This window comes from Zonotrichia albicollis, chromosome Z, assembly GCF_047830755.1.
Source record: "Zonotrichia albicollis isolate bZonAlb1 chromosome Z, bZonAlb1.hap1, whole genome shotgun sequence".
Taxonomy (NCBI): domain Eukaryota; kingdom Metazoa; phylum Chordata; class Aves; order Passeriformes; family Passerellidae; genus Zonotrichia; species Zonotrichia albicollis.
In genome coordinates this window covers 67,649,172-67,675,175 of record NC_133860.1, presented here as the reverse complement: position 1 = coordinate 67,675,175, position 26,004 = coordinate 67,649,172, and the positions used below count along the sequence as shown (strand labels likewise).

Here is a 26,004-nt window from a genome sequence, read left to right as displayed (position 1 = left end):
AGCAACATCTAGTTTATCAGCCTGAGGGTATCCTCCATTCAATAATTCTTCAAAATGTCTGTCTTGACGTTTTCAAAATTCACCATTTTCAAATTGGTTAAGCATTTTTAGTCTAATTTTATGACACTGCAAGACTAACCTCTTGTGCTAGCACATTTTTCCCATGTCATCTTCAGATTAGAGAAGATCATAGAGGTGTAATTATCTAGAAAAGAACTGAGATCGTATGAGGATGAATCTCTGCAATGAACTTTACCCCCAAAATGAAAAATGAGGAAAGTACTTTCCTGCAATTTTTAAATTCCCAGGTGTAGAGAGCAGTCAATCGGGAAGCCAAGGTAACCGTTCTAGACCTGATAGCATCAACAGAGTTAAAACAAGAGTGCCAAAATGAAACAGAACATCTTCCCAGAAGATGGGATAAGGAGGTATCAGTCATAGTTTCTACTATATGGGTGATTTTTACAAGATCAAATGCACAATGCTGCTTACACGGACTGTCTATTAAAATCTCACTGACCAATTTTAACTAGATCTGACAAAAGCTTACTGTGTAAATACTTCAGTGCTTTCTTCTCATTCCTTCTTTCAAACTCTACATGCTCTTTGTGCTATTCCAAAAATAAGAGATGCTGCTGGTGGTGTGCTCAGAGCTCCAACTGCAGATGCCAAGCTGCAAAAATCTGCATACACTCTTTGTGGATACAAAGGAATATATCCCCAAATCATGCAGAAAGAAGGAAACCTACTGCACTCTATAGATCTTTGCTGTGCTTCCTAGATAGGAAATCTGCTTCTCTATCCCTTACATCCACAACAAAACACATTAAATCAATATGTTCTTTTTTTATAAAGGAAATTATTTTACCTTGCAGGGATTCAAAAGTCTAAAGAAAATACCCTTCTATTACCATGTTTTAACTTCACAAAAAAAAGTCTCATGCAATTTACAGCCAGTACCTTAGTGCCTTTGTAACCAGTATATTCATGTCAGCAATCAGATCTATGAATATTTTTTGTGTTTAATAGGTATAATTTCCATGAATCACTAATGGAATCAGTAGGAGGATATAATATGCATGCAAAAAAATGAGGTGGTGCCCTTCAGAATCCTGGAGGGATTTCATCAGCACAAACCAGTCTGCTTCTTTACTTTACAAAGCCAGGGTTTTTCTCTCAAGTAGGAATTTCACAGCAATCTCTAATGCAGCTCTGGGAGGACACACTGGCATTTTATTAATATTTTGTGAACAGTATTTTATTTTTTAAAAAAATCAACTGTTTTAGCTTTTTAAAAGCTTAGACACATGGAAATAAAGCTGTTTCTTAGCCTGAAAAAACATTAAGCAGTTTGGCTAATACAGCCATTTTTTCCTCCAGATTTAATGCAAGGCAATTGGGTGTAAATGCGCAGGTCGTATGTTGGCTCTAGAGGACTGAATAATTGGAAAGAGAATTAGTTCATTAATGCTCTAAGAACTTACCAGTACTTCATCACAAAGAGAAAGGAGTAGGAATAATTCAGCCACAGTAGAGCTTCATTTCAGTCATAAACTGTAAGCAAGATTCAGCACTTTGATTTTCCTAGAGCTCCACATTGACTTTAATTGGCTTTGGATCAAGGACTACACTAAGCCTCTTCATGTTTGGTGTTTATAGACCGCATTCTGTCTGTGAGGCATAATCATGTACATTTAAAAGGGCTTATCACTGCCTAGTGATAACTGCAGGTTATTACCTTTTCTCTTCCCCTAATGCAAGGTGAGAATCAGCAGTAGACTCTCACTATTAATGATCCATATGTTTCTGTCCTGTTTCCTGCCACCCATAAAAATTCCCTGATATCTGACACTGCCAAAGGACTGCTATGTATGTTAGTTACAAATCTTCAACAATCCATTTGAGGAAGAAGAGTCACTACAGATACTTATTTTCCCAGCTGGCAGCACCTTCATTATGGGAGGGATGTTTATCAGTCCATAAGAATTATCTGCAAGATTGGCACACACAGAAAAAGACAAAAATTTGCTCCCTTTTGAGTGCACAATGGCTTAGCAGTTACTCCTTTTCAGTTAGGGAGGTGGGTATGTTGAGGATAGCTTCTGGGGCTCAGTGTACTTTTAATTTGAATATTCCAAGAACCAGTGAAGCATAGGCATTTCCATCTTAATGCAGCAGACCAGGAAAGTGTGAAAGTATCTTTTGGGTCAACAGGAAAGGAAAAACAGATCCTGTGTGAAACTTAACATCATATAGACTGGTAAGCATGTGGTGACTACATACCACATGCAGTGACTACACATCACACACAGATATGAATCATTTGGAGGAGGGGGGGAAACTGAAAAGTGGAATTAACTAAGGGAATTGAGTTATCAAAAACACTTGAGTATTTAGTCCTGGTAAAATAAACACAAATGTTCCCCCTAAGGTTCTTGGCAAACAAAGAACTCCTCACATTCTTCCCCCCCAGCATAGAGTTCTCCACAAACTTCTTCAAAGCGAATCCTTCTGTGGGTTGTAGTTCTTTATGAACAGATTGAGCACGTGTCTGTCCCGTGGTGCAGTCCATCATGAGCAGACTGTTCTAGTGTGGCTCCCCTTGAGGATCCCAAATCCTCCCAGAAAACTGGCTCCAGTGTGGACTCCTTTCTCTATGGGGTCAATGGTCCTGCCGGAAGCCTGCTCCAGTTCAGGCTTCCCATAGGGTCACAGTCTATTTTGCGCATCCACCCAGTCCAGCCTGGGGATCCTCCATGGGCTGCATGTGGATGTCGGCTCCTCCTGGGGTTTGCATGGGTTGCAGGGGCACAGCCTGACTCACCATGGGGCTGGCAGGTACCTGCTACCTGACAGGCACCAGGGGCTGCAGAGGAATCTCACCTTTGGGAATCTTCACCTTCTCCCCCTCGTGCTTCACTGCCCTTAGTGTCTGCAGAGCTGTTCCTCTCATGTGTTCTCACTCTTCTTCTGGATGAAGTTGTTGGGTATTTTTCTTCTCCCCTCTTCTATAATAGGTTACCCCAGAGGTGATATCATTGTCACTGATGGGCTCACTTACAGTCAACAGCAGGTTGGTCTTGGAGCCATCTAGCAATGGCTCCATTAGACACAAGAGAAACCTGTAGCAGCTTCTCAAAGAAGTTGTCACTCCTACAGTCCACCCCACCACCTGAACCTTGCCATGCAAACCCAGTAAAGCAGTGTCAGCAGAAAACTGGCAAATGCAGTAATTGCTTTTTTCCAAGGCAGAAGATCTGATGAATGAGCAGGTGGAATTCCACAGCAGGCTCAGCTCAGTAGCTATTTAAAGGCATGCCTGCATCACAACAAAGGAACAGCAATTAGACACCTTTTCTACTGACACCCATTACTCTTACACAGTTGTCCTTTTTGTGATAGCAGCACAGAAGAAAAGATGTCTGAAGTAATTGCAATTATATTATTGTGTTTAAGCTCATTTTACCATAGCTTTCTGAACATCATCTTCCATTTTACTAAGGAAGTAAAGCTGAATAGGATTATTACAATGTTACAATATTACAATAGGATTATTATGCCAATCCATCACTGATACCTGCGGAGTTATGCCAAAAATTAATATTGTGCCTGAAATTAGTCATAAATGAAAGATTTATTCAAGTAATTAAATTGTGAGTTGTAAACACACTACTTTCAAAAGCAAATCACTTACAAGAAATCTGCTACTAAGACATTCAGATTGCAAGGTTACCCAACAACTTTGTACAAATATGTGTTCCTGATGTGCAGGCATTTTAAAGGAGACTCATTAAATTAGGAATTCAGTTCAAGCACACATATTGCACTGCATTTAATGAATGAGGTGGGAATAAAAGAGGAGAAATTGGGGCACCCATAAGACAACTATTCTGCACAAGCAGAATTTTAAAACCTAACAGGTGAGTAGAAGAGAAGAGATGAAATACCATAAAATTCACATTAGAGGGCTTGTTTGTGCTTGTTATAAAGAAAATAAAATACACATAGCATGAATGCAAATTATTACTTTATGAAAATTATAGAGAAGCACCTGTGTGAGTTTCTGTTAGCTGCTGTACATAGTTAAAAAGCTTATGAGTGTCTGACCCCAGTGTGTTAAGGCTGGTATGGTGGGTTGATCCTAGCTGCACACCAGTCCCCAGCAAAGCTGCTCTATCGCTGTAGTCCTCAGCTGAACAGGGGAGAGAAAATAAGCCAAGGGCTCATGGGTTGGGATAAGGATAGGCAGAGGTTGCTCACCAGTGGCAATCATGGGCACAACAGATAGGACTCGAGGAAATTAGTATAATTTATTCTCAATGAAGTCAGAGTGAGACAATGATAAATAAAACCAAATCTTAAAAACACCATAATCCTACCCCCCGCATTCCCCCACCCCCGCCACCTTTCCTCCCTTTCTTCCTGGGCTCAACATTACTCCTGATTGTCTCTCCATGTTCCCCAACAGTGGCACAGGATGACAAGGACTGGGGTCTGCCATCATTTCATCACATGTTGTCTCTGATGCCCTATCTCCTTCGTGGAAGGACTCATCACACTCCTCCCCTGTTCCAATATAGAATCCCTCCCACAGCAGTCCTTTCCAAAGTGCTCCAGTGCTGGACCTTTCCATAGGCTGAAGTTCTTCTGCAAGTGCTCCAGCATGGGTCCCTGCCATGGTGCAGTCACTCAGGAACAGACTGCACACGTTCCTGTGGGGTCACAAATCCTGTCAGCAAACCTGCTCCAGGGCAGACTCTTCTCTCCATGGGGACACAGGCCCTGCCAGAAGCCTGCTCCAGTGTTGGCTTCCCATGGGTCGCAGTGTCCTTCAGACATCCACCAGCTCCAGCATGGGAGTCTTCCACGGGCTGCAGGGCCCTCACCATGGTCTTCACAGGGGCTGCAGGGGAATCCATGCACCAGTGGCTGGAGCACCTCCTGCCACTCCTCCTTCACTGGCCTCGGCGTCTGCAGGGTTGATCTTCTCTCTTATTCTCACTCTTTCTTCTCTGACAGCAATTGTTGCACAGTAACTTTTCCCCCCTTCTTCAATATTTGTATCTCATTTGGTGACGGGAACTTGGCCTTGACTACCAACAGTCCTGTCCTGGGGCTTCTCCCAGTTTCTCACACAAGGCACCTCTTTAACCCTCCTGCTACCTTTCCAGGCCTACCCAATACAGACAGGTCTCTAAGAAGAGCTGAGATGTGGTAATAAAATAAATGATAAAATAAACTAAAGAAGTGGTGGGAAATTCTTAGATTTTTGTATTAATTTTAACTTGCAGACCTTGGAAAAAAAATATTGCTGATTTCTAACAGGTTGTTTTTTTAATACAATCTATTTTCTAGTCATGGGAAAAACTGGAACAGCACAATGGACATAGACAGAATTGGATACAACAGGTAAGAAAAAGAAGGAGTGGCAAAGTGAAAAGTACTAGATTGGTTAGTGTTAATTTGTACAAAATTGGAATAATCTACAATTTCTCTTAAAAGACATGAAGAACTGAACCTCCCAAAGGGTAAGAATCCTAGCATTGAAGTAAATTTATTTGTTTTTTTAAATTGTGAGTGTTTACAAAAATATCTTGAAACTCATTTGACAGATTTCTCTACAGGAACATCTCTTGTGAAATGCATGGCTAAGGTAACTGATTCTCAGAAAACTGACCGAACAGACAGGGATTCTGAGCTAGGTCACAGAAAGAAAGCTTTTATTTTCTGAGTGGAAATAAATATCTTGTGAAGCCTTACTGGGCCTGCTTTGGAGAGATCCTTAAACGCTATACATCTTGTGCAGTAGGAGTGAGGAGTAAGGCTAAAAGAGCTTTTTTTTTCCCATCTAACAAACAGAACTAGAGATGAGTTAGGAAATCTTGCAAATGCTTACAGATGGAAGCAGAAAACACTAGCAGTAAAAACTGCAGCTGCCCTCATGAAGGCCTTGTAATATTTTTTCCTTTTTTCTATCCTTAGTCCTTGGATACATGCTTTAGTAAGTGAAGTGCTCATGGTTGCATATGTCCATATGCAAGTAAAAAAAATTCACTTCCTTCTTCTCCTTCCCCCCAGAAATGTAGCTTTTCTGGAGAGGATATATTACTAGAGTGATATCTAGGTGATCATCCTGAATCAAATTATTTAATCTTTCATTTTTCTTTCTGCTGTTGTGACCTTTTGTGGTACTTAGGAGGAGGCGGAAAGTAATAAAAATCAAGTGAGAAGGTGATTTTTGAATCCTCCACGCTCCTTTTATGGTACTGTTCCATCAAGACTTATTGTCCCAGCTGTAGTTAAAATAATTACAGAGCAATTACAGTCTAATGAGGAAGAATGGTGCAATCTACTCAAAATGAGTAAGAGAGAGAAAGTAGTATTCCTTGGGACTGATAAAGCCACCTTACATGCATGTTACCAACCTGGAAAAACAACAAGAAATCTAATGCATTTGGCAGCTAAAAGTATCAGACAGTGCTAAACATTTTCCATACACAGGGAGACAGATAGTTCCTATTTCAAAGAGCTGTCCTTAAAAATTAAAACACTGGTGCAGAGAACCAATGACATGTCTAAAAAAAGTAATTTACTTTTACACTTTCCCTTTTTGTATTTAAATCCACAGAGCAGGCAAAGTAATAGGATTTTCAAAGATTTTAAAAACCTTGTGATTTCATTACTTATATTTGCAAGGATGGACTCTAAAATTAGGAGGTGATCTCATATTGACCAGAAGGGCAAAGATGAAACAAGGAGTGTTGTCTGACTTCCATGAAGTCTTCAGTTCATAAGTGCTGAACATCCTGTTGGCGACAGGATTATTGTTTGTAAGCCATTTGGTGTGTGTGCACACTGCCAGCTACAATAGAGTACTGAGATACTTGATCTGGCTCCCATCTTGTTGAAGCTCAGGTAAAACTAATGATGAAATTGCAACTCCTAACAAATTTGCTTTAGTCAGCGAATGATCTTTGTTCAGATTCAGGACTCATTATTCAATGCTGACAGCTGACAATCTGTATCACTGTAGATACAAACTTGCTATTCAACTTCAAAATCGTGCTTGCCCACCTGCATTGTGTAAAGCAGGATTCTCATGGAATACAGGAGAAGCCTCTTTTCTGCATGGACTCATCAATTTACAGCAGTTTTACTCTCCAATCAGCATTTAGTTCAAATTCTAAATATGGTAATAACACAGTTAGATTGATGAAGCCCAGGTTTCCAGGAATGGTAAAGCAATAAACCTTGTGAAGTTATAGTGATGCTACTGTTGTGAACTGTAGGTATAAATCTCCCAGCCTTCCCTCCTACCTCTTCCCTTCAGCTCTCCTGAAGTTTTTTTTTATTCTGCTCATTATTTCTTATCTCCTGAATGTAAATTGGCTTTGCACTCCTTTGTGGTTGCATTTTAACACATGTCCTGGACATCCAGCAGAGCAGAAGCAAAGCCCAACAAGGAGAAACCTTAAGAGCTGTGGATGTTGAAGTCACTTGCAGGCAAAAGTGACTGTGGTGTATTCTCACCATTATCATTTGCTCCTTTTAGAAACAGATCATGCAGACACCCCAATAATTAAATCATTTACTTACTGGGAGTTACAGCAATTGGTAATGATCAAGACATTGCACAATCAACAGGCTGTACTCATTTGTTCTGCTGCTTAACACCACCACTGTGAGAACAACATTGTTTATTATGGCTCACAGGCAGTAATCATTTTATGTAACATGAGGATTTTTTTCACTCAATTGCTTTCATGCTTTAGGCGGATGAAAATAATCATTGTGCAACAATTACTTGCACCTCTACAGATGATGCTCAAGAGTTCAGGTCACTGAATATGAGGTGTATACATTTTTACTGGGGTAGATGTTGTCTTTTGCACCTTTGAAGAGAAAAAAATAAAAATCTGGATCACTGCTTTCTTTCCTGTGTTGAGAACCCTTATTAAATTCAAAAGACTAACAGTGTACAATAGCAAGACATCTTCAGTTCTGTGAAAGAATTCAGAAGCTAAAGATGAGGTGAAGGATTAGCTATGCAACTTTGACTTACCAACATATTCAGAACTGAAATGTCTAAATCCACTAGGCACTGACTTGGTTTGAGGATTTATGTATGAATAATTCAAGATTCATTTTATTTATAGCCAGCTGAAAATACTTCAGCAATCTTTTCAGGAAATAGGTATGTTAAACACTATATTATTCCATGCACTCACCTTTTGTTCTGCTAGTAGCTGACCATAACTACGCACTGCATCTGAAAAGGTTTGCACCTCATGTCCAATTCAACATTAAAAAAAATGCTATATGAGCTTGTAATTGACACTGTAAGCAATTTTTTGCTCTAACAATGGAGGCAAAACAAGCTTGAGGTTGAGAAGTACTTAACTGAAATGAATGAATTGAGAATAAGGGGGTCAAGTTTATCAGAATTTAACTTCATATAGAGGCAACTTTATACAGAAGCATTTTCAACCTGAAGAAGAGAATTCCAGGCTAGGCTCTCTGCACAAATCCATTGATCCAATTCACTCCAAGAATTCAAAGTTATAAGATAGTTGAGATCTGTGAAGGCAGAGACCCTCAATAAGGCAACAAAGGATTTCGCAGGGTACTCAAAATACTTCATAGTTTAAGTATATTTTGTTTACTCCTTTTGATAATTACTCTCACATGGGTGCAAAAAAAAGAAGAGATCTTTCAATCTCTAGATGTTAATACAAAGAGGTATGATTTCATGACAAAGAAATTCAGTGAGTAATATTTTTAGGTAATGGGTCATCATGGAAGGAGATACAGAAAAACCAGAAAATTTAAGTCATAATTTACTTTGTTACAAAGGAATAGCATACGAAGAAAAATGAAACTGGAAGCATAGTGTCCTGGGTTGACAAAGTTGACAATGTATGTCTGCAAGTTTGATGAAGAACCTTGTGAAATGAAAAAAACTACAAGAGTGTCATGTAGGAATCTTTCTACAGTGGCAGTATTTTGAACACATGGGAGAACAACCTCTGAGAAGCTCAGGAGAGAACTGGTGTGCAGGCCACTTGGTGGTGAACGAAAAGCAACTTAGTGGGGAAAGATAAGAAAATTATGCTATTTAAGGGTAAAAGAAGGAAGAAATGGCTCAGGCTGCCTTGACTGTATGGGACCAGCTGAGGACCTAAATGACTGATATCAAGTCAGATCTTTTCTCTAGTGACAGCATTAAAACATCCATAACCAAGATAATTTGCTTATCACAAGGTGAGATGTAGCTACAAGAAGCTACAAAGTGACAATAGTGCAATATAAATTACTTTCTTTAACTGTGGAATGTGCAAGACTTGTTTTTATTAGGCTGCATATATGAGCTATCTCTTTGTGCTACTGTGAAAAAAATGGGGATTTTGTATATAAAACCTTTTGCATACAATCACTAGCCCATTGCTACCCAAACCGATCTTAGTTTCTGATACTTCCTAACCTTATGCTGGTTACAGCTATCATGGTTAGGGCCTGAGTGAGTTCCCGTTCCAGTTAATTATAAATGAAAGATATTACGAAACATTAAAAGCGTAATGCTTTTAGACCACTCCTTCATGTCTGCGTCCACTTTTTCTAAACTCTCAAAGATTAATAAGTCTAGTTTTAATACATGTTTTCTAGTTTTAATACCTGTTCAGAGAAAGAAATGTTCTGCTGTTCAGAGGACAACATTTTGAACTTCAGGTACGGTGCTGAGTAGGCAAAATTTATTAGGGGCAAAATGAGATCAATGAGAAAAATAGAGAAATATGTAATCACAGGAAGGGTACAAAGTGAAAATCTAGCAACCTTATTCAGTCTGAAGAGCAGTGTACTTATTATCTCTACAAACATGAAATTATACATCTCCCAGTGAGTCTGACCCTAACATTGACTGCATTCATGGTACTTGTTTGACGACATCATATTTTTTCAGATTTCAGGTAGCTTATTTATGCTGTAGAGACAGTCAGGTTTTCTTATACCCTTTTCTGCCACACCTGATTAGTCCTATTGAATGAGAGAAATAAATCCAGTCTTCTGCAATGCTAGGCTATTACCATTGCATAGGAACAATAGTCGTCCATCACAGAAAATTCATATAAAGTTGATATTAGATGTTCTGAAACAATTTGGCAATAAGTTTGGACAAGGCCATATCTTATTGTAATCCACATGCTCCCAGCAGTCTCCTGTTCCTACAAAGACAGTGAATCAAGAGAGGGAATACAGAAGGTACTAAAGCTCTGTTGGGCCAGGGAACAGCAGAATACTGCTGCTGGGCAGACTAAAAGTGGGAAACAACAATTAACCTTAGAAAGAAGAAAGAATGGAGATGCTACAAAGATAGAAGAACATTTAAACTGTTATTTTAATGTGATTTTACTAACCCGTGCAAGTAGTATGAATATCCAATTGACATCCCAGGTATGGACAAAAAACCTAACACAAACCTAAAGCAAGCCCTTCTGAAAACATGACACTTTGAGGTAAGTGTGGCTGAAGGTTTCTTTGACAGGACAGTGATCACAGACCATGCAACAGTAAATGAGGCACTGGTTTCTCTCTGTTTTCTACAGTTTCTCAGATGAAAATAGCTGAAAACTCAACTGCTAATACTGGATAAGTGCTGTGAAGTAATGAAATATTTTAGCACCACTGTCATATTAAGTCTTTAATTAATGAAATAATTATGTTGTCATAAAGTTTAATAAAGGGAAATGAAGGAGAGTATAAGAAGGCAATCACAGGAATGAAAGCGGAGGTTTCTTTCATAAACTAATGGCGTGTACTCATATATCAGTGTTCACCATTTTAACTGAAAACAAAACAAAAAAAACACTGCAGCAAAAGTGTTGATCATGAAGCCTTCCATTAAAGTTCTTGTTGTTCCATTGGTATTCATGTTTTATACTCCTCAGGCTACACACTCTTTTTTCACAAAACTAAAACAAATGGTGTGTGAAACACATTTCTCTTATCTTCACTTTACAGGGGTTAGAATGGACACCAAGGCAAAACAAATGGTTCTTTCAAGGTCCTGAAGGAAGCCTTCCTTTGAGCCAAGAAATCTATATTTTTTAAATTTTACTACAGCGTGATAATAACCAAGAACTCATTATTTAAGTAGTGTTCTGCTCTTATTTCTTTGATTTTCTATGGAAAAGATATGTTAAACAGCCTTAGTATTTTAAAAGTGACATCTGTAAACTGAGAACTCATCTTTTGCTTTGCTGTGTTTGGAAAAAAAAACAACAAAAGAAAGAGTTTAGTGAACTGTGGAGAGATTAATGTAACTGGACTGAAAGAACTTTGTGTGATCTGGCCAGACTTCTTCATAATGTGGGCTTTGAACTTGTGAATTTTACTGCAAAAATCTAGGAGATCAAATTTGATCCAATAAATATTCTAAACTGGACATAAACTCAATTAGTTGTAAGGTTCCTAAGCTCCTAGATGTAGCAACTGGGAAAACACAAAGTGCTTTCCAATTTGTTATTTACTTATTTGTTTATTTACTTATTAGCTTGGATAATCATTGAAAAGCTTTTAAACCACTTTAAACTCAGTCTTGAAACTTGTAATCTCTATTAATGGCAAGTCTGCTGTGCAAATGGGAGTGGGACTTCTGAGTGCTCTCTGATAGAGACACCTCTTGAATTTTCACCGATTGCAGAGTATTGCCATTTCTTGGCCAATCCTGACAACAGAAATGTTTTATAGTCTATTCAGAGCATACACAACAGGGTGCTTAAACATTACAATAGCGTACAGCTAAAAACATTTTAATACTTCATTTACTGTTACATTTATTCACAAGTATTTCTAATAATTACAGAGTGCTATTCACACTATTTTCCAGTTTGGTGAAAATTTATTCATATTTTTATGTTAACACACCTTTGTGTGTTCTCTACTTTAAAACTAGGACTTTTTTTTTTTTTCTAATACTTTAGAATTACATGTCTCTGGGCTACAGTTGCAAAATACATGGTTATTTAAAGTGTATCAAAACTATGCTGCTGGTAAATTATCCTTAGTTCCTCAATGGATGAGCAAGCAGCATGTGATATGTATCTTGGGCAAAGCAAAGGAGTCTCTACTAAGTTTCCATCCAACAATGCAGCAGGACTGTGGCTAGAGAGGATTCAGATTTGATCAGATTTTGACCTTCATTCTGTTGGAGCTCTTACTTCCTTGATGGTTCATAATACTACTTTCTCAATAATGTTGTGGTTTTCTTATTGACAAGGCCAACTGATTCTTTAAAAGTTATATAGATTTCTGCAAATCTTTAATTGGATAGTTTATACCTCCAAGGGTGATATTTAATTATTTTGTATAGAAAATGGGAGGCAGTGTTCTGTAGCTGCAGGCCAGAAATACTAGAGATAGAAGATATTTCCTAGGGGAAAAAAATGGGATTTTTTTAGAGAATCACAGAATAGGTAAGATTGGAAGGTCTCACTGGAGCTCACCTATTCCAACCTTCATGCTCAAATAGGATCCTCTAGAGCATAGTACTTGGGGGTCTATCTAGACACTTCCTGAATATCTCCAAAGGAGGAGGCTCCACAAGTTCTCTAGGCAACCTGGTCAACCAACCTGTGCATGGTCACATGCATGGTAAAAAGGGTCTTTCTCATATTTGGATAGGACTTCCTGTGCATCAGTTTCTGCTTGGTGCCTCTTGTCCTGTTTCCTGGCACCATCAAGAAGAGCCTGGATCCATCTTCTTGCCACCCTCCCTTCAGACACTTGTACACCTGGATAACATCTCCTTTCAGCCTTCTCTTCTCCAGGCAGAATAGGTCCAGATCCCTCAGCCTTTCCTCAAGAGATAGATGCTCCAGTCCCCTTATCATCTTTGTTGCCCTCGGCTGGATGCATACCAGGATCTCCTGGTCTCTCTTGTATTGAGGAGCCCAGAATTAGACACAGTGTTCCCTTCCATTTATTGCTTCAAGCATTTTTACTAATTCAGTTGTCTGACGAGACTTATTAATGCAGTCATTCATAGAAAGGATTCCTCTTTTTCTTTTAGGCAGTATGTGATACATTAAGTAAAAATGTCTTATGAGTCTTCCTTAAAAGCAAACAAACAAACAAACAAACGAATGAGAAAAGGACCCCAAAAATACACCAAACCATCACATTACTACAGTTTCATAGCAAGATTTCAGGCAGCTGTTCCAGTAAGATTCATATCCTACTCAGAACAAAATTATTTGAGAAAAGTAAGGTTCTTACAATGCGCTGGAAATATGCTTCCTTATATTCTATTTTGCCATCAGTTCCTGAGGAAAAATAAAGCCCCGCAGTATTTTGTAACCGAATAGATATCAACCTACATATCCATATGATGCTTATTGGCAGAGAATAGTGCTTTATTAAGAAGAATAGCTTTATTAAGTAGTATAGCTTCATTTTAACAAGGGGACAGTACTAAATAAAACTCTAGTCTACTAAATAGTGGTTACTTCGCCCACTTAGTGATTATTTCTGCACTTAAAAAAATTACTTCTTTTTGAGCTAGCCTGAAACATATAGAAAATTTTTAAGCTAACTCTGACATATGTTTGGAAAAAACACTTCCATTCTTAAATTTGAAAGTAAGGATACATGCAGTGATGTAAATTCAGATCTGTGTGCATATATATACTATCTGCAGAGTTGCACAACTGCAACTGGTCTACAGCAACCTAAACATTGCTTAGGCATTCCGTACATCCGTTCACTTGAAACTAGGTGCTTCCAAGTTTTGATTTATAGATGGAGGTCAAAGTCCTCAGAAAGGCAGAAGATAGCGGAAAAAAGTAGTAGATAACAGCAGCTAATTTAAAAAAATATTCTCAAGCAATTTCTTAAATTATTTCTTAAGTAATTGCCCAATTTTTTCTTTTTGATACTATCTGAAAGATGGTAGCATTTATCTGGAAATTGCCTAGCAGCTACAAAAGGCAAAGGACACATCCAAGGAAGATATGTGTGTGCTTTTATAAAAGGGCAAGATTAAGATTTCATGATGTCATACAAAACAGGAAGAACTATTTGTAACTTTTAAATCATATAAATGGATTTTTTAAGTATCTTTCCATATTGCAAAAGGCACTTATTTTCTCTTCTATTATGATGTGCTCCAACTAATCTTGTTTAACAAACACTACTTTTCTAGGGTTTGCATACATGTTGAACTTGATGTGCATTTGTTGCTTAATATTCACTCTTCCTCTAAAAGAAAAGCATGGTGTATCTGATAGATTAGTATGAAATGAAAAATCAACATTTCCTTACAATATGCAAATATTGTACTTGAGGTATTAAAAATTTCACCTCCATGTTATTTTTTTGCAGTTATGTGTCTTAAAATTTAACCTTGAATTTCATAATAGTGAAAATATTTCTACCAGATACCTGCAGAACCAAGAAGACAAATGTTATTCAGAGTGTGTGAGGATATATTTTGCAATAAAGATGAATGGGAAATGGCTAAGATATACAATGACAAATAAGATGTGGAAAAAAGCATAGGTTTTACTATACTGTGAATCATAGATTATTGATAATTTTCTTTTTTTTCCCCCTTATTTCTTAATGTCTCAATTTCACTGGCCATTTTCAGCACTTCCTTGAAGTGCATGATAAGAGGTATTAGTTAAAAATAATTGTGGAAATTCAGAGGCCTAAGTACAAATATGTACTGCAACCAAGCAAAGTTATGACACCTTACTCCTGTAAAAAACATCAAAATTTGGACAATATCAGAAATGATTGTTGGACATTGCTGTAATGTTGGTTTGCATTGTTACTCAGAAGGTACCAGACTGAACAAATCATCAGCATTTACTTGCAGATAATGAAATAAGATTTCCCTAAAACGTATAATTTCTATTCTCTACCTCTTTCTCTGATATAATATGCATATATCTGTATTTTCACCTCTAGGAAAAATAATGCCCCATAGTGCTTGGTCACCTGAACAGAGCACCTAGTCAGACAGAGGGAACAATCTGAGATATACACAAATACCTTTGCTAGGGAATTAATGGATGAATGGCTCTCTCCACTGACCTCCATCTCTGCTAAACAAAGCAAACACAAAAGCTGAGGCCAGGAAACAGTACACATATATTGCAGACTTCTACCATTTTTGGGATGCAGGTATTCCTCAAGTCCTCAAAAAGTGTTTTTATATTTTGCAGCACTTCTCCTTCTGTGACCCACTTGCAACTCCTCTTGCAGTCAGTGCTGCCACAGTGCTGGTGTCTTGTAACACCACAACATAGTCTGCATTCACCACAACTGCAGGAAAGAGCATCTCCCACCCTATCCCTCTCTCCTTTTCCTAAGATGTATCAGTAAGTAGGTGATAATTAGTACTTTGAATGGAGTTGTAAAAATCGTTTGACTTACAGCAATATCTTTGTTCTTCATCCTAATATGTACAGTTTAACTAATTACATGGCTTGGTAGCACAGTTAAAAAATAAGAAAACAAGGGAAAACCAAGGATTTGTGTCTGTTTGTGTTTTTGGGAGCAAGTGTGTTTTTGGCCAGAAAAATGTTACAAAAAGGTGATTTTTATCTTCTTCTAATGACATTTCAGAGCTTACTGGGCAACTCTGAGACTTCCATATGCAAACCTTTTCTTCACTGTCTCCTATGACATTTATAGAGTGAACAGGTTGCCACACACTGGTCTATCTTCACCACTGAACAAGTATTTGTTGTGTAGCACAGGTACAAGGTATGTAAAACTTTTGTGATTTCAGTTTTGTCCTGTGGGAGTATCAATGGCTGGCTTCCAACCACACCTAATTATCACCATGAATAAAATCAGGTACCAATGGCAAAGGTATTTAGTGCAGTGGTACATGCATACACATAATCCTTGTGTGTTTAATGGAAATATTCACTGAAGTTGTCAGAATAACATAATAAGAAAAGTTGTGGTTTCCCATCTGGTAAGAAAATTAGCATTAAATGTATAATCTAAAGTGAGGTTGTGAAACACACCAGAGAATATAAGAGGAAGGAGATTTATCTTAACTTTATATTCAATAGTGTTAGACAGAAAAAATACCTAAAAAAGTGCCTAAATGATATAATAGAAAAAGTGCACTGGAGAACCAGTTCTGCTTATTCTTTCGTTTTTCTTTTGAAGTTGTCTTAGCTTCAAAGACCTTGATGACCACTAAAATTTAATTTTTAAAAATCTAATTTTTAAATAAGAAAACAGACAAGCTGTAATTTCTAACGACGTACAACTTTAGGTTTGCAGATAAAGAAAGAGCTTATTGTCTGTGGATCTGTCAACTCAGAAACAGGGAGGATACACATTTTTTTTCTTTGTTGTTATGTTTTTCCACCTTCTGATTATTTTAATTTAGCTATGAAATGTACAGAAATGCCCCCTAAAAAACCAAAAAACCACCAACAACTCAAAGAGAAAAACCTAGTGGAAATGATGACTGAGATGTCCAGGAGCAATTCGCTGCTTATTAAGAAAGATCTTAAAGATCAAATAATACTGGAAATCCAAAGGGCACCATGATATATCAGTGTTAAACTTTGAGCTAAAGAGTTGATTTTACTGTACTAATAAATCTCCACCGCATGACACGGAATCTCATCAAAAACAATCCACCCTCTCACTTTGTACTCCAAAATCCCTTTGAGGAGCTATATGCTGCTGCTGCTGTTCCAGCAGGTTATTACCAGTGTGTGAAAGCAGCTCTGGGTCTGAGGCTTAGCCTTTATGTGCCAGCCTCCACTTCCATAGCTGCTCTGGATACAGAATGGAGCTCGTAACCTGGCCTCTCTTCATTACCAGGCAACTATCATTCAGCCTTCTCCCAAAGGCAAAATTGTATGACTATTGGGATAATTATTGTTATTTTATTATATTTATGGATCCTTTTAGCCCCCTTCCTTTCTTATTTCTATCCATGTTCTCTTTTTCTGTGAATGGATACTGAGAAAATATTACTGGTACAACTAAGTCAAAATTCAGTATATATCAATGAGAATGGATAGCTGTTAGGTCAGTTAGATTTGTGGTGTCTCCAAGCAGGATTCACTTATGACTATTGCAACTCTAGAATGGAGCAATGTGTGAATATGTATCCCCATTAATTAAACAGATGTGGTGCTAACAGATACTCCTGGTTATGTAGCATCCTGAGGACAATTTAGATGATATCCACCTCTTCTCAGCCGTGCTCTGCAGCTATTCACAAAACATTGTCATATACATCAAAATCTGTGATCAAAAAAAAAGGGTGATTTTAAGTGGTTGAGCTCAATATGCTTGAAAGGAGCAGAGGCCGCTGAAAGTCACACTTAAAGAAGAGGCCTGCAACTATATTGTAGCTCTACTGACTAGATGCAGATGCCTAGCAGACAGGAAAAACTTCTTTCCTAATTTATGCCTGTATTTGTCTCTCCCCTTCACTGTTTTCCTTTTTTTCAGTCCTTATATAAGTATTCTGCAAGGTTCTCCAGGGGACACTATCACAGCAGCTGTGGAACTCTGTCTTCCCCACAGGCCTCTCCTGAGTCACAGGATTTGGTGGACACAGCAAATTTTTAAGTTTTTGAAAAGTGGGCAGAACCTCATAAACCTTGACTTTTCACCTTTCTCCCTCCTGAGCTGAGATGGTGAATGCACACTTAATGCTGAAAGCACACCTTCTGAATAACAGAAGAATCAAACTGCCTCCAGAAGCCAAGGCTGCTGTGCAAACGCAGGCATTTAGACTCACTGCTGCTCTTTAATGCTTATTGAAAAAAACAGCCAGGTTCTTAAGCTGCAGTTCCTCATTTAATCCTTCTCTCCAAGGCATTGTGGCTTACATACTAGAAATTATGAAATACATTCTGCCCACTTTAAAATTTTAAGGATATGGTCTTTAAAATCAAACATCTCTAAGCACTAATGTTTTGGTTAATTGAATCTCTCTGACATGTAGTCCCTTAAGTCTCAAGTGCTAGAAGTTCAGAAAAATTCACCAGGCTGTGAATGCATTATTCCTTAAAAACACTAGGACAAAAACAAAGATACTCTTGTTCTGAACTTGCTGTCATGTTTCATCTAGTAATACTTTTCCCATTCACACTTTTGTGATGCCAGGTTGCTTCTGAAGTAATTTGTTTCAAACTCCAAGGTGCCATTACTATATGCAAGAGATATTTCTTGGTAGGGAAAATTACTTGCTTTATAAATCCTTAAAGGCAATTTGATGCCTAATCTGATATATTATATTTATATACAGAAAACCAAAATACCTACAGACACATACTTGTACAAATCTACTTCACATTCAACCAAATCCAGCCTGGAACATTATGAAGGAGAAATATAAACACATTTAACCCAAACCCTCATTCAATTAAAGAAGAAATGAAGATTGCAAAGAAAAACAGTGAAAAGCTGGGAAAAAACCAGATTCAAGTTTTTTTCAACCAGTTTGCCAATTACCTCCTGCATTTTAGGTGCATGTGTTATGAAAGCCTTTAAATACACAATATTTTTTACCACAAAGGATTCTGATCACTCAGCAAATAAGAAGAAAATTCTTCCTTTAAGATCATATATTCTACATTTTGCTTTGATTTTAACTTTTAACTGCATCATACTCTTGGCTCTGCCTATAACCAAATATTGCTTCCATTGTAATCCCTGCAAATGTTAGAACTGACTTCTGATATGGATTTTGCTTTGCATTTTTCCTGCAGTTCTCTCTATTTAAAACACCAAGATATTTTTATTTTGTCTTTAGCACACCCTTGAGTGTTTCTTTATGCCACAGAAGGGCTATGAAAAGACATAGCACAAATAATTGTATGTCTCTTGACCAGGTCTGATGATGTGAATTAATTCAAGTTTTGTGTCTAGAAACTGTAACAATTATTACAAATTTCTATTTCTAATCGACTTGGGAGGGGTTTGGAGAGGAGTGGAGGAAGATGGTAGTGAAAATGTGAAAGAATTCAGAGACTTAAGCTCAGAGTAAATGAAAAATATTTGTTATATAAACATAGAATTTGAAGCAGATCTGTTTCGCAGTTCTGTGCCAGGTATGGGACTAATCTGGGAGCAGATGCCAAATCAAGGCTCAAGCATTCTTATAAAACCTATCCAAAGGTCTTAATGTATCTCCAAGTTATTTACTATTATCAAATCCTGCCAGTTTATATGATTCATTTATAATTTGCAATAACTTTAAGATGTCAGAACTTTTCATTGCAGTAATTTTTTTTTAAAACCAGCAAACATCTTCTAGGAAGTTCATCCTCTGCATCTTCTCACATAAAACTGTACCATTTATTTTTCTCTCCCTTTCTGTGACTAATTTGAACTGATCTAGGGTTATCTGTTCTCTGAGATAATTCAGATAAAAGAGAAAATGTCTGCTTCCTTTTCTCAGGTGTTTTTACTGTGGATTGTAATCTTTCTACAACACTTTTGTTTGTTGAGTGCTAATAATTGATTCTGAAGAGACTAGAGCGTAATTCATGTTCGGTTGTTGTTTATGTTTTTTTAACCTCCAAAACAGTATTTAGCTATGAGGCTTTAGTAGCCTTACAGTCCTTCCTGATTTAAACTAAAATCAGAGGATGAGATCAAGTCACATGTAGCCATGAAAAAGGAGTTTTTGTGTCTTTAAGATTTGTTCTCCATCTGCCTGGCAGGTGGATGAGGAGTGTTGTGACACCAGGGGCAAAATGGGATCTCACCAAGGCTGCTTCTTCAGTTTTTTATGGCACAGAGAATTTATTTCTTAAACCACAACGAAATCACACTAAATGGAGAGACCCTATGACATGCTCTGATTTTTACAGCCCATGCACATTTCCACTGTGTCTGTGGACATCTTAATTGAAAAGATGAAACAAAAAGGGTTTTTGTTGGTTTTTTTTCTGTTTTTTTCTTTTTTTTTAAGTTGGCAGAAAAAGAAAAAACAAATCATTAATTTTTAAATTCTGTAAAAGAACAGAACACTTTGAATGATAACAAGTTCACCTCGTAAGGGCAGGGAAGAATTACATGAGCAGTACTTTGCCTTTTGAGACTATGAACAGGGCTAATAAAGAGCAAACTCATTTGTCAGGAAACAACAGCAAATCAATTGTATGAGATCACTCAAACAGCTGCTCCCTTGCTAAGTGTAGGACCAGGCAGCTGGTAGTGTTCACTAGCTAAGCCCTGCCTGCTGGCAAGGTTTGTAAAGCTCATTTCAGCAAGCCTGGGAAAGGCTTCCCCAAACACACACCCACGATGCTGTTTCTTCTTTCCTCCTCATCCCGAGAGTCCTGTCACAAAACAGCCCCAATTTGACTCTTGCTGTGGGAGAGGGCACAGCTCTCACAACTTCTTGGTTTTCATAAAAAGATGACCTTGTCTGTCATTCCTCATTCCCTCTCTCTAAGCATGCAAACTGTCATAGCAATGCACATCAAACTCTTGCAAGAAGGAAATCAGTACAACCAGACTATGAAATGGAGGAACTACACAAAATGACTGCAAACAGGGGTAGCTGAACGCTCAGTTGAATCTCCATTCTTGAGATAACAAAATGGGGCATTGCTGACAATGAGAAACTGCAGTAGTCTAACCTTGAGATAAGTGCACTGACCAGCAGGTCTGAGCCTGTCCTGCTGAGCCTGACAATACTGCCCACACAATAATGCCATATTTGACTTACTGATGGAAGTAGCATCCATTCACAACTTTGATAAACAAAAACCCAAACCACACCAACATACTTCAATACCCAAGCTAGTAATGAAGGAGGACAGTTACAAGCAAATCACTGCTTGGTCTTGACTGCCTCGACTTCCCACTCACTCCCTTTGGTACAGGCAACAGCTTTGTGGTGAGCAAGAGAGCAAGGCAGAAACTGCTAGGTCTGTTGTACAGAAATGGTATAAATGGAAAAGTCTTCTATGGTACTATAAATATTCAGGTCAGATAGACCTGTGGTTCAAAATACAGAGATTATAGTAAGGACACACATTTTCATTCAGCACTTTCTGCTAGACCTCAAAGGAATTCACTGTCCTTTCTTTTTCAGCACTCCAGCAGTTTTTACCTATAACCCTCAATGTGTACACACTACATTTGGAGTGCAAGTTGTCTGGAGGAGTTGCCTCTTACATACATTGTGCAGTACTGGAGACAAGTAATTTGGGTTGGAAACTATACCTGGTGATGGATTACAAATAATATTTTAATGAATAAATTGTTTTCAATAACTGAAAGATTAACGCTATATCCCATGTGGAAAAATGTGTTGTGGAATATATAGCTTGTCTGACTAGTTTATTATTATATTATAGAGGGAAAGCTTTCATGTTTTTGAGGTTTCAGAAATATTAGTGGTTTGAAAGTGCATAGTTTTTTTCCTGCAATTCACCTTTGGGGTACTCTTAAAGAATTATGGTCTTGTTTGAATCTATTTTTTTCCCTAAGAAACAGAGAGCAATCTACCATACAAAATATCAATGCCTAAAAAGGTCAGCCTGACACAAGTTGATTATTTTACTTAAAAAATGCTTAATACTTGTTGTCTTAAATGATTTCTCATATCATATTCTTTATCATATTCTCCTTTTTACTGCATTAAAAATTTCTAAAGTGACCAGTCTTTTATAGAAATTTTATACTCCTCTAAGGGCAGAAAGAGTATATGTATGGTTTTAATTTCAGAAGCTGAAAAGCCTGAATAAACCAAATCAAACTGCAGATTCTGAATTTAAATTGAATTTCTTTTCTTATTTCTCGTTCTAACTTTTTGCAGAGCATTCAGTCTTTATTAGGCAAAGAGTGTAGCTGAAATTGAAAAGTCCTTGTACTTCCTAAGGAATTTTAGGTTGTCACAGAGGATTAATTCTCCGTAACTTTCACATTGTAAAGGAGATCTCATTATTGGGTATTATTCACAAGCATTCTTTCCCAAATAAATAGTTATTTTAATGAATGCTATAGTTAAACACTGATCAAAACCATTATTTTCAAAGAACAAAATAGAATTGTAAAATCTGGTTTATTTTTTATTTTGTGTAAGGGTTGACCTTATCTGGATGCCAGGTGCCCATCAAGCCTCTTAATCACTGCTTCTTCTCAGCTGCACAGGCGAGAGAGAATAAGAAAGAAAACAATTTCTAGGTGGATATAAGGCAGTTAAATACAGCAAAAGTGAAAGCTTACATATGCGCAAGCAAAGAGGAGAATAGATTTTATTCTCTATTTCCCATTGGCAAGCGCATGTTGCTATTGCTCAGGAAAGCAAAACTTGTAAACAATGAATGTCCTCCCTTACTCCTCCTATTCTTATCTTTTACATCTGGGCTGACATGGAACATCCCTCCAGTCAGTTTGGGCCAGCTGAGTCCTCTCCCAGGAAACACTGCTGCATAATCTGCACCTGTGTAGCCACCAAGGCACAACACAGCAACGCTATGGGGGCTGCTGGAGGGAGATGAACTCCAGCTCAGCCAGACTCAATGCAGTGTGCCATCATTTGCAGCTTTCTCTTTTTTAAATTTTCTCAATGGACTGCTTTTCATTTAGATGAAATTAACTCAGAGTATCTTCAGGCTGGATCTTCAAATAAACCATTGATATTCCTAACAAATTATATCTCTGGTATCAGAGTTCTGTGTAAAATGTAGCCACTTCTCTTTTAAAAAGAAAGACCTCTGTCAAAATTTTCAAAACAATTTAAAATGTTTTCACCATCTTTTGGATGACAGTAAGAGCCCTAATGATTCGTGGAACTTTTTTCTCACCTATAATTTCTATGGCTTCATTGGGCAATGCAAACAAGACTGAAGATATTTCCCAGATGAGAGAGATGCCTTTTAAACACATAAATAGATGAACACCATATTGGTGTTCCATATCCCATGTGGGAGTGAAGTTGGAAGATTATGAGTCTGTGTATAGTTTCAATCCTGCATGTAGTGCAGTCACATGAGCACAGAGCTTGGTATGGACTCAACAACCTTGGGGTTACCTGTAATGCCTATAATGCACTGCAGGATGCACTGTGTGTGTAATTTTGGACTCTGCCTGGTGTTTTGGGGCTTATGCAAAAATTGCACAAAAAGATAAATGTAGTGGGGACAAGAACACCCATTACACAAGAATTTAATAACATAAGTTGCAACACCACTATCCTTGACTCAGCAAACTGAGATGCACTTAGCATTGATCAATTACTGAAACAGAATGTTTGTCCTCATGAACTTCTCAGTGGGTGAAGACTTCATTTAATGCTTTACTGGTTAGAGGTATCTGTGTTTACAAACAACAGTGTGCCTAAGCACATCAGACCTCACACAAACTTCTTAATGGATCTACAGTAAATATAGCTCCAACACCCCTCAGAATTAAATACATTTGTAACTCAAGCTACTTCAAGAATGGGAAGAGGTCTCTTAGAAGGACAGTTAAATACACATTAAATATGTAAATGTGTGAATTAAATTCAAATATTGAAACAATTTTAGTTAAAGACTACAGGTTTATTAACATCTCAGTCAGAACCCACATAGTCCAAATATTCACCTTTTTTTTCTCAGAAATGTATTAAACTTAACAGATCAGTCTTTCAATCATTACTTTTTTCTGTTTTTCTTGGACTATAATTGAGCCTCCATGCAGCATTTTAGAAGGTCTCTTTCTCCATCCCTCTTTTTCCCCTACATTTTCTGCACTTACACAAGGCAAATTTTCTGGGGTGATCCTTTCTCAGAAAAACACTCAGCATTGAAAGAAAGAAAGAAGAGATCAAATAATAAAAGTCAGATCACTGAGAGGGCAGTAGCAGTATCAGCAATGAAAAGAAGTTGTAAAAGATGCAATCATCTTACCATTCTTTTCTCTTCCTGCTGCCCTCAGTGGTTTCTGAAGTGGACAGCATTTAAGTGACAGCTTTTCGGTCTTCTAAGTGCCTTTGGCTACACTCACAGGCATTTTCACAAGTGCTGCACATTTAACCTTATTCAGAAAACTACCTTAGTAGGGAATAAGCCTAAGTGAAAAGCACTTGAGATTTCCTGGGACTTTTGAGATTCCCTATGGGCATCTGCAAGGCAGAGCCATGATGGGGAACAAAGACACACACCAGCCTGGGTTATTCTCAAAGCTAGGAAATGAGGGGTAGAAGACCCCACTGGCTTTAAAAAATATACTTAAATAAACTCTGGCAAAGATTGTGAAAAATTTAAATGGTCTTGCTTTCTGTGAAGATTTGGGCACTATCTCTAGTTTAATTAATCACTGGGGAAAATTCTACAACACTGCTCAAATTACAAAGTAATGGGTCTATCAGGCATAATTAGACCTCATCTGAACACTGTCGTTTGCTCAAAAACTATTCAAGTAAACCGTTGTGGGTGCTGGATGGGACTCCTTTCCTAATTAATCCACAGAGAATTGAAGTATTAGCTTTTCCTCAACAAGGCATTTCCTAATGCGTGTGAGTGTTTTGCTTCTAGGCCTGCTGCTGATTCAAGGCAGGTTTTCGTACAGGTATTCATTCCATTGCCACAGCACTCTCTTAGAAATGCTGCTCCCTGTGGCATGCCAAACTGCTGTGTCATCATGTCAGTCCCAGAGGTACCTCATGTGACATGATGTAATAGCATCAGGGAGAAAGAAGTGCTCACAGTGACATAATGCTCTATAAAGCATGTCTTTGGTGACAAGAGAATTTACAGGAAAGATTGCCCAGCTACTCCACTGGGGAAGGTTGGTGACAGCAAATTACATTCAAATTCTGTGATTTGCAGGTAATTGCAGGTACCTAAAAAGAGAAGAATGTCTTATTTGTTCAGAAATTCAGATTTTCTAAATGATGAATAACTTTAATCTGATATAAATATTAATGTGTCTGACCTTAACTTTTGAAGAGAAAAAAGAGCTAACTAGTACTGTTAAAGGCATTTAGCTCAGTGGTGGGATGGAAAACACACTTGAATACAGAATATGTATTGGAACAATCATACACAACACACAAAAAGATGAACCTCACTGGAAGGGGAAAGTTTTGGTGCTTCTACAAGAGTATAAAAATCAGAATAATAGAATTGTTAAGGTTGAAAAAGACCACTAAGATCAACACATCTAATAATTGGTAGTTACTGCCTTCTGTTCCTATTTTCATTATTTCTCTTCAGTTTTCACTGAACATTTCAGTCATGTTAATCTGAACATTAAATCAAAAATGAACAGTTTTCTGCATGTGCAAGTGAATGCAGTAGAGACACATCTGTAAAACATCCACAGCATGTCAGTTCCAGATAAATGGAAAAGCAAATCATGACTCCTTTCAGCAAGAACTAGACATAAATGGTGCTTCTTTCCTCATTTACAAAGCAACAAAGTCTAAGTTTTTCTAATTTCTTATTCTCTTGCTGAAATTAAATTTCTGGTGGGGTGTTGGTGTGTATGAGACCCATGACCAGCTGGTGAGAAGTTCATCACCTTACTAACTGCTTCTTGTTCAATGTCAAATGTGCCTGCATTTGTGCTGCCTTCTAAATGGATATTATGCATCCAAGTAGACTGAGTGTACATCTGAGTTACTGAGTGTTACAAGGCATTTTATGGATAGGCTGACACTGAGGGAAAAGAAAGGGAAAGTTTTATCTAGGTCATGGTCCATTTAAGTTACACTCCTGACATGAAGAGCCACTTAGCTGTCATAGCTAAAAGAACACCTCAAAACCTCAATCATTCCACACTGAAAATTAATGATTCTACTGCAAAGAAAGTGCTGCATATAGAAAGCATCTCATCTGAGATCCAAACCATAGCTGAAGTAGCTGTATGATTTGTCCTTGTTGTTAGCCTGACTTTGTAGTCTGATAGGTGAATATGACAAGGGAATATGTTGCATATTCAAGGCATAGTGCTTGTTAGAAAGGAAAAAAAGTACCCTACACCAATGCATTAAAATCTTGACTTGCAATA

General features: G+C 37.7%; 2 protein-coding genes across 4 annotated transcripts in view; both read right to left on the bottom strand.

The window, feature by feature from the left end:
• LINGO2 (leucine rich repeat and Ig domain containing 2) overlaps positions 1-26,004 on the bottom strand; it is a 525,499-nt gene that overhangs the window by 42,060 nt on the left and 457,435 nt on the right. The window lies entirely within an intron of this gene.
• Positions 1-26,004, bottom strand: part of C9orf72 (C9orf72-SMCR8 complex subunit) — a 238,783-nt gene that overhangs the window by 166,690 nt on the left and 46,089 nt on the right. The window lies entirely within an intron of this gene.